Here is a 20,699-nt window from a genome sequence, read left to right as displayed (position 1 = left end):
GAGCTGTTGTCACTAACCACATTCCCTGAGAGTGTGGCTTGTTTACTTAGTGGTTTCAGCCAATTAATAAGAATCGTTTTCTGGGTTTTCCATTTTACAGAGTTTCTAGTTTGGAACTTGTTTCAAATGAGTCAGGCCTGAACTTTGCCCATCTGGAAATTAATATTTTAGCAGTTTTTCCCATGCTGAGATATTTTTTTATACTTGTCTGGTGTGTCTTGCAGCAACTACCCTGCCAGATTGACTCAGGGAATATGTTTTAATCATTCACAAGAACAGAAGAAAACTGTTTAAAGTCTATATTGTTGTTCCAATATAACGTTTCATAACATAGACCAGACTGATCTTAAACTCACAGCTACCCTCTTGCCCCAATTTCTCAAGCAGTGATATTACAGGCGAGCCACACCACACCCATCTTTAAATGGTCATTAGAAGGTTTCTGGAGCTTGGCTTAGTGGTACAGCCCACTTGGGAAATGGAAGAAAGAGGATTGGGAGTGGCAGGCTAGCGTGGGCTACATTGTGAAATTCAGCCTTCGAACCAATAAGGATTTCTGAGATGCCCTTCTGCTTCCTTTTCTCCTTTTTTAAAATTTATTTTTCTGTTTCCTCAGGAAACTAGGACAAAGGAATCTGGAGTTCCAGACCAGTCTGGGCTGCATAGGAAGACTGTCTCAAATAGAGGAGGGGAGGGTAAAAGAAGGAAGAAAGGAAAGAAGAAAGAGAAAGAGAGAGGGGAGAGGGAGGGAGTGAGGGAGAGAGGGGTGGAAGGAAGACTGAGAGGAGGGAGGGAGGGAAAGTGAGAGAGAGAGAGAGAGAAAGAGAGAGAGAGAGAGAGAGAGAGAGAGAGAGAGAGAGAGAGGAAGAGGAGACAAACTGTCTTCCAAAGTGCCTGGACTACCTGTATTCCCACAGCACCAGAAGACCCTCTCGCTGTTTCCATGTCCTCAGGCCTTTTGTGTTGTCAGTGTTTGAGATTTGGGGATTTTGGTCAGTTTAGTAGGTGTAGAATTGTATCACATTGTATTAATTTGCTGTTCTCTCTCTCTCTCTCTCTCTCTCTCTCTCTCTCTGTGTGTGTGTGTGTGTGTGTGTGTGTATGTGAGAGAGAGAGAGAGAGAGAGAGAGTGTATGTGCATATGTATTATATTGTATAAATTTGTTGTGCACAATCTCTCTGTGTGTCTGTGCCGGTGTGTCTGTGTGTGTGTTGAGGGGTATTTGTTGATGGGCTTGTGTGTGTACACGTGTGCGCACTCGTGTGCTCATAGAGAATTCATGTCAACAATGGGTCTTTTCCTCCATAGCTTTCCATCTTTTTTTTTTTTTTTTTGAGAGAGGGTACTGTTGGCATTCCTTCTAGGCCTTGCCCCACCAGCCAGGTGTGCCTGACTCACTATGAGAGGAGCTACTTGCCCCGTCCTCTCTCTCTTGCTCTTTCTCTTTCTCTCTTCCCCTCTTATCCCCTTTCTCTCTTCCCATTCCCCCTCCCTCTCTCTTCATGTCCTCATGACTGGTCTGATCTAATCCTCTTCTCTCTCTCTCTCTCTCTCTCTCTCTCTCTCTCTCTCTCTCTCTCTCTCTCTCTCTCTCTCTCTGTTTCTACTCCCTCAACTCCCCTCCTCAAGCCCTAAATCAACTCGATTCTATATTATACCATCATGTGGCTGGTCCCCCAGGGGGAAGAATGCCTTAGCATGGGCCGGCAGAGGCACCCCTTCCCCCAAACCATACCAAAACTCCACCAAACATATCCCTGGTTTCTTTTTCTTTTTTATAAAACACAATGGGTATCTCATTGAATTTGAAGTTTATGGTTTGGGCCAGGCTGTGGGGATGATGAACTTCAGGGACTCACCTTTCTTTTCTCTAACCTCCCATCCCCCCAGCACTAGGTTTTTTGAGGGGATTCTGAGGGTCCTAACTCAGATCCTTATGCTTGTAAAACAGGAATGGCTTGAACTGAAAAAGTGCCTTAAATTAAAAAAATTTTATAACATATGATATAGAGCATTTTTTCATGTTTATTTGCCATTTGGGTATCTTCTTTAATGAGGTGAGTGTCTGTTCAGGCCTTCTGTTAATTTTTAATTATACTGGTCATTTTGTGGATGTCTGTTTTGTTTTATTTGGGGGGCATGTCCCATAGGTATACAAATGTGTGCTCCTGTGCACACACTTGTGGAGAACAGAGGTCAAGGTCAGGGGCCTTCTCTTGCTGTCCAACTCATTTTCTGAGACAGGGTCTCTCAGTGAACCTAGGCTAGCCTGGTCAGCCAGTTAGGCCAGGCATCTTCTATGAATGCTGGAAACCCAAACTGAGGATCTCATGTGTATATAACAAGTGTTTTTCCCTTTCAGCCCTCTCCCCAGACCCTTGGTTTGGTTTTGTCTTTTGAGACAATCTTACATGGTCTTGAACTCACTGTGTAACAGAGCCTGATCTTTGATTCTGACTGCTCCTGCCTCCACCTTCCAAATGCTGAGATTACAGGCAGGTGCCACTGAAGGGACCCCAGACAGTCTGAGCATGGTAACATGGCTCTTGCAGGCCTTGCCTTTCTCCCCATCCCCTCTGCCTTGCTAAGAAACCATTAGATTACATTCCTAAAGCTAGCCACCCAGGTCTATTCCCTTATTTGGCCACTTCCTCCTCCTGAGGCTGACTGGCTCTATCTCAGGATTGAAGTCCAACAATCAAAAGGCCCCTTTGGCTCACCAAACTAACATGCACAATTAAACAACTCATCCTAACACGGATTATACCTTTTATAAAGTGCTGGTTAACTAATGGCCACATCTGTCTCCTTTCTATCCAGATACAGTCCTTCACAGCCATTGTCTTGGTCCTCTCATTATAACTCCCCACCCCCAGCAAATACTTCTTCCCCTTCCTCTGTTCCCTTTCCCTTTTCCCTTGAGTCCTCTGTCTCTTGTCTGTGTCTGTTATTCCCTGGTCTTTGTCCTTCTGGGGCAAATAAACCTCCTTTGTGCTGAGAACTTGGTCCTGGGGTGTCCTGAGCCTATGCTACCCCTTTAACGGTCATACCCAGATAGTTGTCTCAAAGGGTTTTAGTTTGTCTCTCTACATACCACACCCAGTTCCTGTGGTCCATACTTTTTAAAATAAAACTACCTGAAATCATGGCACGTGCCTGTAATACTCTGAGTGCAGAGACAGGAGGGACTTGTGAATTTAGGGTCAATAAAGTATACATATGGAGATGCAGGCAGCTAAGGCTACATAACGAAACCCTGTCTCCAAGAACAAACTAACTAACTGACAAAAAAAAAGTTCTTTCCTTCCAGAATTACCACCATAGTGCTAAGATATAAGATGGATGGGTGGAAAGATGGATGGACGGACGGATGGATGAATGGATGGATGATAGATGGATGATAGATGGATGGATGATAGATGGATAGATGGATGGATGATGGGTGGATGGATGATGGATGCATGCATGGATGGATTCATGGATGGACAGATAGACGGGCAGACAGATGGACAGGCTGCAAGTTTGGCTCCTGAATTCTCATTACCTCAGTATCTTGTTTAGCTGCCTGGAACTTGATGTGAAATAGAAAGTTATAAAAATCCAGACCCTTCATTTTTTAAAAATGTATGTTGAGAAAGAATTCAAAGGAAGTCAGGGAGGAGCTTGGGAAAGCAGGCGACACCCAGTGCCCACTCACTGCTGGGTTCTTTGTCCCACTGCCTCTGAATTCCCAGACAGCTGTCACTGGCCTGCCTGTTTTCATATTTTCATTTATTGCCGCCTTTCAGCTTATGATGACGTTCATTTAAAAATATCCCCAAATACTTCCTGGCCCTTTCCTATCTCTTCCATTTATGGTAATATACAACAGAACATAGTTGAAATATTTTCCTGATAGATAAACACTTGAGCTTGGGAGCGAGTTTGAAGACCCTGACATGAAGTGCAGAAAAACATTAATCTCTCTCTCTCTCTTTTTTTTTTTTTTTAAATTGGACAGTGTTTTATTTTCCTTTACAATTTAATAAATACTTGATAACTGCACATGGTGTAAGGCTGCTTGGTAGTTCAAAAAGGTCACAGCGGCGGTGTTTTCCTGACTGTGTAGTCTTCGGTAGTGAGTGGAATGACTTGTATGACATCACTGTCAAACCAGCAGGACTGCATTTATGCACCCATCATTTTCAGGATTGTTGGTAACTTGGGCGTACTTTCCCCAAATCACCTTGTCTCCTTGTGTCACAAGGCCCAACTCGCTCACATTCACTTCAATAACTGTGCCTTTGGTGATCACACCCAGGGTTGTATACAGTGGGGATGATGGATTCTTTTTCACACCAAGTATAGGCAGACAAAAGGTAGCTTTCAGCTCAGGGTGTGTAACATGGGCTTTTTTTGAAACGCAGACCCATTGGTCTAATGAACCTCTCATGTTTAGGTGTTTTTCTTGTAAAACCATCACCAACAAAGCAGACTTTAGTAACCATTCTCTTCCATGCCTTCTTTTTTCTTTTTCCTGTTCGAATAACTTTCAATACTTCTGTTTCTCCTTGGGCACGAACTTTGGGTAGAGGAACCTCCCATTTTCCTGCCTTTTCTTTTCGTTTCTGCTTAATCATGTTGGAAAGTACTTTTGCTCTTGACTGCCCCTCTCTGTCCAGCAGATAGAGGGTCTGCTCCCTGTGGAGTCTTCTCCTCATCCTTCTGCTTGGTGTTTCTCTTTTCATGCATCTCAATAGTCTTTTTCATTTGTATCTTCTCTGCATGGCGCTGTTTATGGTAGAGCTTAGCTTTCAGGCCAATCTTTTTTTGCTTTCTTTGAGCGTTCATGGGCCTCCCGACCTTCTTTCTTTCTCTTTTTCTCATGGTAGTCCAAACGATATCCATATCGTTTGCGGTGCAATTCAATATATTCATTCTGTGGCATGATGACAGCCGCGGAAGAGCAGTCTGAGACCTCCCGGGTTCCAAAAACTTTTAATTTCTGGGTGTCACTGGCCCACGAGCCTCCTCCTCTCCTAATCTCTCTTAATCTTTTTCTTTGTTTGATTTGAGACAGAGTTTCTCTGCTTAGCCCTGGCTATCCTGGGACTCAATTTAGACCAGGCTGGCCTTGAATTCAGAGATATGCCTCTGCCTCCTGAGTGTTGAGATTACTATCACATTAAAATTATAACAAAATATGCTCAGTTATAATATTATTGCTATATATGTGTGTTAGTTTATATATATGTATAATACTAGACTAGTGCCCAGCATAATACTATATTCTAAGGTTCTAAATGACAGTTCCTGATTCTACACACTCGTGTTTATTTATTTATTTATTTATTTGTTGTTAATATATGGCCTTATTGACTATGATGGTGCTACATATTGCTAAATCCACTGCAAACTGAAAATATAAGTTCAGGGCTAGAGATATAACTCAGTGCTTTGGAGCCTTGGCTGCTCTTTCAAAAAGAAAAAGAAAAAAGAGAGAGAGAGAAAAAAACCTGGGTTCAATTCTCAGCACTCACAGAGCAGCTCACAGCTGTCTTTAATTCCAGCCCCGAGGGAATCTAACACCTTCTTTGTTCTGATCTACCTCCTATTTGTTGGGACCACAACCATAGACCATTGTTGGTCCACTGACTGAGTTCCATCCTCAGCCACCTCCAGATTGCTTCATCCACTCAGCCTCCTGAGCACTGGAATTGCTTCCACATGCTGGCTGAAACAATACTGGTAAAAAAAACAAAAAACAAAAAAAAACAAAAAACAAAAAAAAACCCGAGAGAGTAAAGCCAGGATGTGAATCCTGTTTCCCCTTCTTTATTATCACGTGTGTGATACAGGGGGGTGGAAGCAGGACCTCACGCTTAGCTACTCAACCCACTTAGACACCTCCCAAGCCCTCTTACTCTTTTCTTCAGATAGGAGCTCACTAAGTTGCCTAGGACCGGTCTTGAGTTAATTCTATAGCTAGACAAGCCTTAACTTTACAATCCTGCTTCATCCTCCCCAGTAACTAGTATTAGAGGTTGCACCACCAGACCCAGCCTACCTGCTATCTTTTGGTAAAAGGCCTGCAAGTAAAATTGCTGGATCACATGATGCTGTTGTGAAAATATTTCCTAAACATTCCATCCTGCAAGAAGCTCCTTAATCAGGAAAGCAAACAACTCAGGATAGCTTCAGGAAGTGCCTGAAACTGACTAGATTCACTGGCCCCCTCCCAAGTTGAGGGTCCCTCTTTACAGAGCCAAGCTCAAGACTCTCAAACAGACGGTCAAGGTCCAGGGGTCCAGAAGTCCAGGAGTCACCTCACAAACCACATGAACACTGGTCTCAGGCAAACAGGAATAGTTTATTGAGCATACACACCCCAGCACTGATAGACTGGGGCCACAATACAGATTCAGGAGCTGAATTCCCATACCCAATTAGAATCCTATAGAGCTTTTAAGCCTAAAATCTGCAAACATCTGTGCTAAGTTATTCCACCAACCAGGATTTAGGAGTTGGGGTTTCCTTAGGAACATGTCTTTGTTGTACATTTATCCTCCTCCCATTGGTTGGGGTATTCAGCTGTGGCAGGGGACTTCACTTGCCTAACACTCACATCTGAACTTGCCAACCTGAATGGAACTTGCCTTGCTTAATATTTAGGTCTTAATTTGACATCCAGGAGTAACCCATGTATATGTGTCTTTCTGCCAAGTAGTATGTCCGTTCCCAGAGAGGTCTTGGGGACTTAAACTTACTCGACCCCCTACTGAAAATGGAAGTCTTATTTCACATAGGTGCAGTGTTGTTCTTATGGTGGGGTCCATCCCAGAGGCAAGTTATAAAGGCCAAACCCATAAAAGTTCATCCAGCAGTTTAGGAAGTACACATGGGTGGTTGGTTCGGGTCCCAGCTTACTGTGGGTGACTACACAAAGCAGTTCTAACTGACTTTTCTATTGTGACTGGTTTTTAAGAGCACAGAACATAACACAAGATATAATCGTCTTGAACATGAGATAAATTGTTCTTGGACCAGCAGAAACAACCTATGAGAGAGCTTTCTTATAATATTAGTAACAGCACAAAATGGCAGGCTAGCCAGGTAACAGGTAACTAGGCCTTAACATTCTACCTAGGCCTTAAAAGACCAGCTAGCTGTTTGGAAGAAGCAGAAATCAGCTAAGCTCCCTAAAAGAGGTTCAGACCAATGGAGATACCTGGAAAGAACACTCTTCAAGGATGTGCAGTGAGTCCCAGGTTCCTGGCTTTGTGAGTTGTCACCTGTACTGGGGTAGGCTTTAGTGATGCGCTGTCTTTGAGTCATTTCTGCTTCTGTAAGTAACCCCAATAAAACTCCTTGGTTCATCAAGCTGGACTTGGATGGTGTCTGTACTTTGGTTTGTCATGGGTTCCCTACCTGTGGTGAGTAGACATATATGTTTAGTCTTCCCAGGAAAAGTTTAGTCACACAACAGAAACACATGGAATTTTATATTAATTTTCTAAACAGCTACTATATTGTTTTTTATATCAATTGCACCTTTTTATACTCCCCAGAATAATTTAAAGACCTATGATGTCTCCTCATTCTGGTAGGGCTTTTGTTTGGTGGTTGTTGTTACTGTGTTTTGATATGTGTGGTGTGTGAGTATATGGTGTGCGTTTATAAACATGTTGCTGAGGACTGAACCCAGAGCCTCTCACATGCTAGTAAAGAGCTCCACCACCAAGCTGCTCCTTCAGCCGTCTTTCTTTCTTATAATAATAGGCATCAAATGATACACTTTCACAATGTTTATTTACTTCTCATGTGTATGTATATGAGGTCATGCACATGTGAATGCCTAGTGTCATTACATGTGTGCAGTGGTTACAGGAAATCTAGCAGCAGTGACTTCTCTGCTACAACCTGGGTTCTGGGGACCAAACTTGGCTATAGGAAGAATATTGTGTGTATTGTATGAATGTATCACCTGCCAATTAAACAAAAACCTATGGCCCATAGGAAAAGGTAGATGGGACATCCAGGAGACAGGAAGAATTCTGGGATAGGTTGAGGAATGGGAAGATGTGAGAAGTTGGACACATGGTACTTGAGCACAGGCAGAATATAGGTTAGAAAAAAATGGGTTAATTGAAGTTACTATCTAGTAAGAGAAAGGCTGAGCTATGTGGCCAAGATATTTATAAATAAATTTTAAGTCTGAGTCTTAATCCAGGGATCACAGGGCTGGGAGGAAGAACCAAACACTAACTTCTACATTCAGCTCTTCAGGTTTAATAGCAAGTAAAGGCTTATGTAGCACACCATTTTGGAGATGACATACTCTTTTTGGTGTTGTTTATTGAGTCAGCCTCTTTTTGTAGCCATAATGTGGTGGACTGAGTAGGTTTGGCCCCTGTAGACACATGTTTCAACGTTTGGCCATGGGGAGTGGCATTATTAGGAGGAGTGGCCTTGTTGAAGTAGGTGTGGCCTTGTTAGAGGAAGTGTGTCATGTGGGGGTGAGCTTTTAGGTCACCTATGCTCACACTACACCCAGTGTGACACATGGTCTCCTGATGCATTCAAATCAAGATGTAGAGCTCTCAGACCCTCTAGCACTATGTCTGCCTGCATGCTGCCATACTTCCCACCGTGATGATAATGGGCTGAACCTCTGAAACTGTAAGGCAGCCCCAATTAAATGTTTGCCTTTACAAAGGTTACCTTGGTCATGGTGTCTCTTCACAGCAATAAAACCCTGAGACACATGGCTGTCCTCAAACTAATGCCCTGTGTGGACCTAGTTGGCCTCAAACTCAAAGAAATTCGCCTTCCAAATGCTGGGATTAAGAGCATAAGATACCACACTGGACACTATTGAACACTATTAAAAATGAAATAAACGTTTAAAGATGGATCCTAGATGGGCAGAGTGGAGAACAGCTGTAATCCCATTGCTTGGGAAGTGGAGGCAAAAGAATTACAAGTTCAAAGCTACCCTCTGTCACAGAGAGTACAAGGTGAATCATGTGGCTCAAGACCCTCTCTCTCTCTCTCTCTCACACACACACACACACACACACACACACACACAAGAAAAGAAGCCAGTCAGTGGTGGCACACACTTTTAATCTCTATGCTTGAAAGTAGAGGCAGTCAGATCTCTTGAGTTTGAGGGCAGCCTGGTCTACAGAGCAAGTTTCAGGACAGCCAGGACTATGGAGAGAAACCCTATCTCAAAAAACAAAAACAGAAGAAAAAAAAAAAAGATAAGAGAAACAATTAAAAGGAACAGTGCCCTTTCAGCATAATTTAAACAGAAAAAAAATTAAAACAAAAGTTTTAACTTACTTTCTGTATACAGGTGTTTGCCTGCTTCTATTTCTGTGTACCATGCCATGTGTGTAGAGACTAAGGACAACCTTAGCATTCTTCTCCTGACACAACCTACCTTTTGGGAGGGCTGATGTGGGTTAGAGAGGATCTTTTACTTGCCCGGACCTTTCGATAACTAGCAGTAGAGCCCCAGTGACCTACTTTTCTCCAGTGACCTACTTTTCTCTGCCTCCAAGTGATAGCATTCCATGTACATACAGCGTGGCAGCTTTCTTTCATGGATCCTCTAGATCAAACTGAAAGCCTTTGACCCCCAACCATTAAGTCATTTTGTTGCTATTTGTCTTAATTAGGGTTTTATTGCTGTGAAAGACAACATGACCAAGGCAACTCTTATAAAGGCAAACAGTTGGGGCTGGCTTACAGTTTCAAAGGTTCAGTCCATTATCATCACGGTGGGAAGTATGGTATCATGCAGGCAGACATAGTGCTGGAGGAAGCAAGAATTCTATGTCTTGATCTGAAGCAACCAGGAGGAAGATCTGGAATTTCTCACTGGGTGGAGCTTGAGCATAAGAGGCCTCAAAGCCCACCTGCATAGTGATGCACTTCCTCCGATAAGGCCACACCCACTACAATAAGGCCACACTTCCTAATAGTGCTACTCCCTGTGGCCAAGCATTGAAACACATAAATCTCTAGGAGCCAAACCTATTCAGATCTCCACACTACTTTGTAAGTATAATTTGAATAGCTCTGAATCATAATGCAAATATCTGGTATGCAGTGTCCCCCAAAGGTGTAGTGACCCACAGGTTGAGAACTGCTGTAAAAAGGCATCTTCCCAGCTCCTTGTGGGGATTTCTAAATGAATATTTTCATGGGAAAAGCTGCATATTGATTGCTTGGTTGATCGTGTTGGTGACTGAACCCAGAGCCTCACATAACTAAACACACACTGTGCCAGCAAGTTACACTCCTGGCTCTTCTACAGCTTTAATCAAGCAAACGCGTGATATCCCGCCTCTCAAGTCTCTGCATTATGCAGTCTGAAAACAGCTGTTCTTGGATAATTTATCCGTACACTGGAATTTAGCACAAAGGAATAATCTTGTCACACAACAGTAGCCAAGAGTGAAGAGAATTATATTCAAGGTATCAATAATAGATGCTCATTGCATTAAGAAAATAACTGCAGCAAATCTTTTCTCCTACATATGACATGGTAGAAAGACAACTTGCATTTGGATTCTTGAAAGATTCTGAGCCGTGACTAAACACAATCAACACCACCTAGGTACCCAGGTTTGGCAGGTTACCAGTGTTATGTGTCAAAACTAGGAAGAAACAACCATACACTCTACTCACTCCAGCTGGGGACCCCACAACAGACCAAAGTATGGATAGCACCAAAGGCCAGCTTGGTGAATCAGTGAGTTTTATTAGGGTACTTTACAGAAGCAGAAATGACTCAAAGGCAGCTGCATCATCAATGCCCACTCCAGCACTGGTGACAGTTCACAAAAGCTGGGAACCTGAAGCAAACTGCACAGCCTGGAGGCAACTCAGTTGTCTGGAGAGTGTACTTTCCAGGTGCCTCAGTTGGTCTGAAGCTCTTCCAGGCAGCTATGCTGGTTTCTGCTGCTTCTAGACAGCTGGTATAATCTCAGAGTGGTCTTTGTAGCTTCTCTTGTCTGAGAAGGATTCTTAGCTTTTATGGTTTACTCTGGCAGGGTGGGGGCCTAGTGAATCTGGTCAGTTCCAGGAACTTCCTGGAGATATTTTGAGTTGTTCCTCTTCCTGTTTAAGGAATGAAATGTTTTAATCCTAGGACTCAGAGGAAACAGTTATAAGACACCAAGTCAATTCACTCTGTGTCAAACTCTATTTCCTGGATGGAGAAATGGTTCAGTGGTTAAGAGCACTAGCTGCTCTTTCAGGGGTCCTGAGTTTAGTTCCCAGCAACCACATGGTAACTCTATAATGTGATCTGATGTCCTCTCCTGGTGTGCATGAAGACAGTATACTTATGTATACCTAAAATAATTTTAAAAGACCCTACTTTTGATGTTGTCTTCAAAAGGTCTACAACCTGTAGGATAATGTCATTATGCAACAAGACAGGTCCAGGATAAGGTGAAGCCTATCACTGGATGAGAAGGAAGGGTAGGTGGGGGCAGGGAGAAAGTCTAGGAAGAATGAGAGGAGAAGTGGGAAATTTCAACATGGAAGAATGGAAGATGAGGGTGACAGATCTCCATCTACATGGCTCTGAGTAGCCATGGGTAGATAAGTATACTTTCTAGGGATGAGATGGGTTTCTATAGGTCAATTTATCTTTTCTAGGTGGGCGGTTTATATCTCTGTCAACTGGTTGTAAACTTATTGTGCAGAAGGATTGTGGATTGAGAATTTAACATAAAAAATCTGTTTGATAAGTTATTGATTGTTGAGTCATGATTTTACCAGGTTGTGGAGGACAGTGTGTGAAAGCAATGGCTGAGAGGCAGCTGGAGCTGCCTTGGAATTTGGGGCCCAGGAATGAGATGTGTGTGTGCAAGGCTTGATAACTAACCATCTAGGGGACTGTGTGGTAGAGAAAGAGACCAGGCACTGGACTCCACATTGGAGCTGCTCCTGGAGTGAGAGCTCTTGTGGAGTGAGAGCCTGTGGGACTGGTAGCAACAGAACCTTCCTTTAATATTTGCTGCAACAACCTAACAGGATACTAAAACTGGTTCATAAGTAACCACAAGTCAAGGCATATTGAACAGGCTCTGGCCAGCTCTAGAGTAGCAAGCATGTCTCTGGAAAGCCTTGCCTTCTCTTCAATTTCCTTCTGCCTTGCTAATAACTGTTAGATTCTATTCCTAATGCTAGCCACCAAGGTATAGTCTCTTGTTTGGCCATTTCGTCCTCCTTAGGCTGACTACAAAGGTCCAGCTATCAAATATTGATGTTCAGCAATCAAAAGCCCCCTTTGGTTAACCTAATTAATATGCCCAATCAAAATAATCCTGTATCCTTCCCAATTCTAACCAACTCTTCCCTTTTTTCTCTTAAAAAGTACACCTATGGGCTGGAGAGATGGCTCAGAGGTTAAGAGCACTTAACTGCCCTTCCAGAGGTCCTGAGTTCAATTCCCAGCAACCACTTGGTGGCTCACAACCATCTGTAATGGGATCTGATGCCCTCTTCTGGTGTGTCTGAAGACAGTTAGCAACATTGTACTCATAAATAAATCTTTTTTTTTTTTTTAAAGTACACCTACAAGGTCATTTGTTTGAGTTACAAAGCAGCCACTTTAACATTTCTTCCCTGATTTGTAAGGATCTCTCTGTAAAAACAGTGTTGTGTGTGGCTTGTGCCTAATTCTAATCCACAGTTCAGGTTGTGGGTGTGGACTGGGGAAGGGTCTCCTTCACATATAACATCCCCAAAGAGAAGCAATAGCAGAGGGCAGACACTTGGAAGAGGAATATATCTCATGACAGAGATTTGAAAAGGTTTATAACTCTGAAAATATGACCTATGAAATGCCTAAGTCAGAAGTCTCAAACTTCATACTGTTGATATTCTTAAGAGGTCCACTGAAGAAGCTGAATTAGAGGTTAAGAGTGCTTACCGCTCTCCAGTTCAGTTCCCAGTGTTCATATGATACCTCACAACTGTCTGTAACTCCAGTTCCAGGGAATCTGACACATTCTTCTGGCCTCAGCAGGCACCAGGCAAATGTGTGGCACATAGATAAATGCGGACTGTCTTAGTCAGGGTTTCTATTCCTGCACAAAACATCATGATTAAGAAGCAAGTTGGGGAGGAAAGGGTTTATTCAGCTTATACTTCCATATTGCTGTTCATCACCAAAAGAAGTCAGGACTGGAACCCAAGCAGGTCAGGAAGCAGGAGCTGATGCAGAGGCCATGGGGGAGATGTTACTTACTGGCTTACTTTTACTGGTTTGCTCAGCTTGCTTTCTTACAGAACCCAGGTCTTCCAGGCCAGGGATGGCACCACCCACAATAGGCCGGGTCCTCCTTCCTTGATCACTAGTTGAGAAAATGCCTGACAGCTGGATCTCATGGAGGCATTTCCTCAGCTGAGACTCCTTTCTCTGTGATAATTCCAGAGACACAAAACCAGCCAGCACATGGACAAAATATCCATACACATAAACTAAGATAAATAATATATTTTAAAATATTTTTAAATACAAAAGCTGATAAGAGTAAAGCAGAAGCTGAGATGCTGACATTCTAAAAAAGCTTTTCAGGGGGCTGAAGAAATGGCTCAGTGGTTAAGAGCACTGCCTCACTTCTAAAGGTCCTGAGTTCAATTCCCAGCAACCATATTGTGGCCTACAACCATCTGTAATGGGATCCGATGCCCTCTTCTGGTGTGTCTGAAGACAGCTAGTTATGTATGTCTGAAGACTGCTACTTATATAAATAAATAAACAACAACAACAACAAAAAGCTTTTCAGTAACTGAGCTAGGGACCTATCTTGCAGAAACAATGGCCTCCTGGAAGAGAGAGAGCTTCCCAAGTGGAGGTCAGGACAACTGGCAGGAATTCAGTCTTGGGGAAAAAAAATAAGAGTCTGGGTGGGGGGGCAGGCAGAAGACCTCAAGCACAGCCACACAAAGGCAGAACTTGGAGACCAAGCTGTATTTAATTAGAGACAGCAAGAAAACATTGAACCATGACTCACGGGAATAAAATAGCCCTATTATTCTATACCTAAAAATTCCACACAGATCTTTATTGATAAAATGTAATAACTGAAGAGTACTTGAAGTTGGCTATTTTAGTCCTCACTGGCTAAATTATTTTTTATTTCATTTTTTGATTTTTTGCTTTTGTTTTGTTTGTGTTTTGGTAGTTATGGGGTTTCAGGGCCCTATATATGTTAGGTAAATACAATACCACTGAGCTATATCAGCACTGATAGGACTGAAACGGCCTAAACCAGGCAAGCTCGGTCCAGCAGGCCTTTCCCTTCTCCCCCATTCCCTCTGCCTTGCTAAAAACCATTACTTTCCTAAAGACCACCAAGGTCTATTCCCTTATTTGTCCACTTCCTCCTCCTGGGGCTGACTACAGAAGGTCTAGCTATCAAAAGTCCCCTTTGGCCCAATTAACATGCCCAGTTAAAATTAAGTAACTCATCCTAACACAGTTTCCCCCTTTCCTTTATAAACCTCCATTTTCCTATGGCCATATCTGTCTCCTCTCCATCCAGAGGCAGCCCTTGGTTGTCCCCACCCCACCACCACACAAATATCCTTTCCCTACTCCCTCCTCTTCTACTTCCTGTCCTTTGTCTCTCTGGAGCAAATAAATCTCCTTTGTGCTGAGAATGTGGTTTTGGGGTATCTTGTGCGGAGACTGGTCCCTTCAAGCTCTCTCTCTCTCTCTCTCTAGCTTTTTATTTTGAGACAGGGTCTTACCAACTTTCTTGGACTGGCCTTGACCTCACCCTGTGTCTTCTAGGAAGGCCTTGAACTTGTGATCCTCTTGCCTCTGCCTCCCAAGTGCCTGGAATGACAGGTTTGCATGAAAGCCTTCCTTCAGCTAATACTTCATCTGCTGTCTTGAGTACCAGGATTAAGCTCTAGCATAAAGCGGGCGGGGGCAAATAAGCGGTACTGAAACATCTGTCCTTTAGTGAATGAGAGGTATGAGACAGGTCACCTCGAGTTCACTGCACCACTTAGGGATGGAAGTACGGCTACTGAAAAAGTCATGTAGGGTGTGCTTCTGTGCTTTTTTTTTTTCCCTAGGAGGTGCAGATTTCCAAAAGAAACCAGGAGGAAGATTTAGAAGAGGGAAGTCAGAACTTTGAGGGTGCTAGGGATGGAAACAGGCTCAAGTGTGTGCTAGGCTAGCATTCTACCGCTAGGCTACCCCAACCCAGGGAAGTCAGGGTATTTTGTTATTTACTTTAATTGGTTGGTTGGTTTTCTTCTTCTGTTTCTATGGGGATGGGTGTTTTTCCTGAATATATGCCTGTGCCTGAGGAGTCTAAAGGAGCTGGACTAGAAGAGTCCGTGTAGCCCTGCGCAATGACTCACGCCTATAATCTCAACACCCTAACTGGCTCGAGCAAGAGTCAGAGGTTTAGGCTACTCTAGGCTACCCAAGAAGACTTTGTCTCAAAGGAAAAAAAAAAGATTAAGTTACAGGATTTGTAAATAATTGAGAATTTCATATTATGTTTTTTTTGGGGGGTAGGATTGAAACATATTCTCAAGTAGAGTCCTCACGTCTCCATCTTCTACTTGTGGGGATTTTAAGGAAGTGCCATCATACCAGGCATCCAACAACTTTTAATAAAGAGCTCTTGTGACATATCCTGTTGACCCACGGGAAGAGTAAATCGAAAACTTCCTTAATAGTGTAGGGCTGGAGAGATGGCTCAGTGGTTAAGACTGCTCTGCTAGAGGTCACTTGGGTTCAATTCCCAAGATGGTGGCTCACAACCATCTGCAGTGGGAACTGATGTCCTCTTCTGGTGTATCTGAAGACAGCAAAAGTGTACTCTTATACATAAAATAAAATATTAAAACAAACACACAAACAAACAAAAAACCTGAAAAAAACAACAAAAAAAACTCTGAGTGTAAAAAAAAGCAAAACAAATAAAAAACGAAGTGGAGCATGTGTTTACAGCCTCGCCACTTCCACTCCCATTTCTTCCGCTCAGCAACTTGGTGCTTAAAACGGGGATAGCACAGGTTTTTATGGGCCTCACTCCGAATAATACTCCTGAATAAGACGGCACTACGGGAGCCTCTTCTTAATATTCATGAAGGGGCGTGGCCTCCTTGGGGGTGTGTCCGGAGAAGGTTCTTAAGGAAAAGGCAGACGAACCGAGGCTTCTGGCTATTCGCGAGGGGGTGGGGCCTGCTCCCGCGGGGGCTCCTGGGAATGCTGTTCAAAAGAGGAGGCAAATAGCCGAGGCTCCTTGCGTTTCGTCCTTTCCTGAGGGGGTGAGAGGCTCCTCCCGCAGGGGTTCCTGGGAGAGTTCTGCGTACTCGTAAGAGGAGGGCAAGAAGAGTCGAGGCTGCTTCATATTCATGAGGGGGCGGAGCCTCCTCCCGCTGGGGCTCCTGGGAGAATTCTAAAATCTACTTGAAGCGACGGGGGCGCCCGAGAGCTGCGGACGCAGTACCGGGGCGGAGCGGAGGCAGCGGAGCAGCACCCACCCCCGTTATCTGGCGGGAAAAGCCTGAGGAGATTTTTATTTTTAAGTATTATGAAATCTGAGGATGGTGGGACAAGACGACTAAATCCCACTCTCCTGTGATACTGTAGCCGGAAAACTGTCGAAATCTGTGGTAAAAAGTGCTTTATCTTCCCCACTACTTCCTGGTAGAAATAATTCGGTGTTTTTTCAGCACCTCCTATTTGATTTTTATGTGGGCCAATTCCTGCTATGGTTCCTTAGGTGACCCCTTTAGTGGTGTTTAGGGCTGACAAAGGAACGTTAAAACAAAGCCCGGTCACTTGCTGGGTTTTTTTTTCCCCTCCGGAAGGGGGTGTGGGGGCAGGGACGAGCTCGGGGCCCTCGACACTCCCCCCTCTCCTAGTGCGTGGGCGGAGGTAGTGCTCGCCTATTGCCCGGATCTTCCAAGGCCGAGGCAGGAGGTTCAAGAGTTCTACACCAGCGATCCAAAAGGGAAAAAAATTATCATATTGTCATTTGGCTTGTGAACTTCATACCCTTCAGGCTAAGAGGAAAGCAGGAGTTTGGTAGGATATAGTTTCCATGTCCAGAAAAATCTGCCCTCCTCTTCCCCTAAAATAGGTCTTAGTGAGGAAAATGAGACTTAAATTGTTTTGGTTTGGGTTTTTGTTGATGTTGGGTTGTTTTGTTTTGTTGGGTTTTTGTTTGTTTGTTAGTTTGTTCGCATGACAGTGTTTCTTTTTGAACCCCCCCCCCCAGCTGTTTTGGAATGCACACTGTTAGACTTGCTCAGTAGGGTAGACCAGGCTGTCCTAGAGATCAACCTGCATTTGTCTTCCCTAGTGCTGTGACCAAAGGTGTTCTCCACCACCACCCAGTTGAGACTTAAATTTTGAAATAACTGGGACCAGTTATTTATTTATTTAGTCCTCAGAGATTTAAGTGAAAAATTATACATACATATATATATATATATATATATATATATATATATATATCTTAGTGAATAATAAAGACCCCTGGGAGGAGGTTGTAAATGAGTGTTTAAATGTCCCACAAACTCCACCCTCGTCTGACTAGAAGTAAGTTTCTGGAAGAAGAGGCACAAACCAGAAACTAGGTCAAGTTTATATTTTATTATAGTGAAAATACTTTAAAATTCTGTTAAAGCGTGGCAGTGGAATTGCAAGCCCTTAATCCAAACACTTGGTAGGCAGAGGTAGATGGATCTGTGGTGAGTTCAGGCCAGCATGGTCTACCAAGTGAGTCCCAGGACAGCCAGCGTTATTACACCGGGAAAACAAGCAAAAAAGTTAAAATTAAATAATCTTGTTGGTTAAGTCAATCAGAATTCTTCCACTTGATATTACATGTGGATACTAAAATACATATTCTTGTAGGAATACATGAATTGGCATAAATTGTAACAAGATTACAAAATAGTATGAATACTTTCTGTCAAAAATAAATACATAAATACAATTTTCACAATAACATCAACACCAAAATGCATAAGTGAATTTAGTTTGCTTTAGCTGTGTTGTGTAAAATATGAGATATTGTGTAAATGTAATCATTTTTACACTGACTAATCTAACATTTCACTGAATGTTGAAGTAAAGCACAGCTATAGTCGTTTTGGTTGGTTGGTTGGTTTTTGTTCTGGTTTTTGAGACAGGATTTCTCTGGATTGTCCTAGCTGTATTAGAAGTATCTTTGTAGATCAGGCTGGAGTCAGACCCAGAGATCTACCTGCTTCTGCTTCCCACCACCACCCTGTTTCACAATTATGATCTTAATGGAGGTTCAGATTATGTTTTTAACTGATAACTAAAATACTTTGTCATGTTTTCTTTCTTTCTTTCTTTCTTTTTTTTTAAGATTTACTTATTTTACGTGAGTACACTGTAGCTGTCTTCAGACACACCAGAAGAGCAAATCTGATTCTGTTACAGATGGTTGTGAGCTACCATGTGGTTGCTGGGAATTGAACTCTGGAAGAACAGTCAGTGCCCTTAACCAATGAGCCATAGCTTCAGCCCTGTCATGGTTTCAAATATGTAACAATTTTGACTTGATATAAACTAAGATGTAACATTACAAGATAGATAAGTATCAATGTGGTTTTTAGTTATTTTGTATAGAAAAGAAAAACAGTAGTTTTCTCAGCTATATTGTAACTCTTTGATGGTGTCTCTGGCTCTTTCAGAGACCTTAGCTTGGAGTTCCACAACAAACCGGTTGTTAGGTTTTCTAACTAGAAGAGTAAACTAATACAAAGTCACTTTGTGATGCTTATTTTGCATCTAAAGTATTTGTGTTTAATGTAAGCAAATATTCTGTGATTTTAATATCATATTTAACAAATTCCCTTTAGGAATTGACTGTAAAATCAAGCCCCATCAGCTTACAGATAAGTTCTATGACTTATCTGTAACTGTTACTAACAAAAACTGCAAAGGAAGGAAATGTTTTATTCACCTTTTATTTGACAGTATAATTTTAATTTTAAGTGACGTGCAGTGGTAATGTCCCTTTAATCCCAGTACATGGAAGACTGAAGCAGGACCCACATAGTTAAACTTTATTCCAAAATCTCCTTTAAAAATAATTTGATATGAATAGAAAATTTCAAAACTTCAATGTCACTGCTTATTTTTATTATTCAATACACAACTAGTTACCAATTTTTTATTATTCAGTACACAACTAGTAGTAGTAGTATTACCAGTTTTTAGTTTATTTTTTAAAGATTTGTTTATTTATGAGTACACTGTAGCTGTCTTCATGCACACTAGAAGAGGATATCAGGTTCTATTACAGATGGTTATGAGCCACCATGTGGTTGCTGAGATTTGAACTCAGGACCTCTGAAAGAGCAGAGCCATTTAACTGCTGAGCCATCTCTCCAGCCCTACCAGTTTTAGTCTATTAGATTAAGGTGGTACATTTAAATCTGTTAGATTAGATTAGGTGGTACAATTAAATTGCTCTTAAATTAAAATGTTTGTTTTTCTTTTTTTCTTTCTTTCTTTTTTTTTTTTTTTTTTTTACTATTTGTAACAGATGCCTGTCAGTATCTAGTTTTAATGAAATAAAATATCAAGTGTATTCTTAGAAATATTTAAAGGTATGTTAATGCTTTGATTTTTTTTTTAGTATATAAAAATTATAAAAGTAAGCCAGATCTGATGGTATTTACCTTTAATCTCAACATTCAGGAGACAAAGGTAGGTAGATCTCTGTGAACTCTAAGACAGCCTGATCTACACAAAGTCCCAGAACAGCCAGTGCTAAGTAGAGAGACTTTCTATCAAAAAAAAAAAAAAAAAAAAAAAAAAAGCAGTAAATGAATATACTGATGACAGATGTTAAATTACAGGGATTTGTTCTTTATTTTAATTTTGTAGGACTGCAGTTAAACCCCAGGGGCTCAAATACTCCACAATTACTCTGTTACTAAGCTACTCCATCCCTCATACCTCTGAGAGTATTGAGCATCTTTTATGCTGTATTCACTTTTGGTGTCAAGTTTTTCTCTTTCCTCCCCTACCATGTTCCTTCAGACGTACAAAAATTTATATCAGACAGTTAATTCAGGTCGTAAAAGGACTTATTTTTACAATAGTCTTTCAGTCTGCCCACAAGTTAAACTGTATTAAATCTTTCATGTTTTCCCTATTTTTCTTTTCTTAGAATATAGTTCATTAAGTTACATGTTTCATTTCTTTATTTTTGGTTTGTTAGATCTTTCACACAGGGTCTCAACAACCCTACCTGGCCATGAGCTTGTTGTGATCCTTCTTTTTCCATCTCTGAATTTGCTTCCACACCTAATTCTAAATGTTTTAATTTCTTACTAAAAGTCTTATTCTAAGAATAGATAGGATGGGATGCCAAAAGAAACGCTGTCAGTGGGTGTGTCATAATTGGACATTATAGTGACTATTTTGTAATGTGGGAAGACAGGTATTGCCTGTCACTGTGTACTCCTTGGGCTGGGACTATACTGTACTTGGTAGAGTGCTTATGGGGCATGCTGCAGGCCCTGGGTTTGATGAGCAACTCAAGAGGAAAAAAAAAGAACAGAAAGTGTGACTTAATTTAAAAAGAAACAACTTCATCCCCTTAATTTTCTTTCTTTGTGTCTTGTGCTTTATCTTCCTAACCAGGATAAATTCATGGAATAAGAGAAG

The 20,699-nt window shown here is 42.0% G+C and overlaps 1 pseudogene across 1 annotated transcript; it reads right to left on the bottom strand.

Moving 5' to 3' along the window:
• Positions 1-4,148: 4,148 nt before the first annotated feature.
• LOC308425582 (ribosome biogenesis protein NSA2 homolog) lies at positions 4,149-4,928 on the bottom strand (annotated as a pseudogene). Its single transcript has one exon. The product of its transcript is annotated as a ribosome biogenesis protein NSA2 homolog (transcript).
• Positions 4,929-20,699: the final 15,771 nt, after the last annotated feature.

The sequence above is a fragment of the Micromys minutus genome, assembly GCF_963924665.1.
Source record: "Micromys minutus genome assembly, chromosome: 10".
Lineage (NCBI taxonomy): Eukaryota > Metazoa > Chordata > Mammalia > Rodentia > Muridae > Micromys > Micromys minutus.
This window is presented reverse-complemented; position numbering and strand designations above follow the sequence as displayed.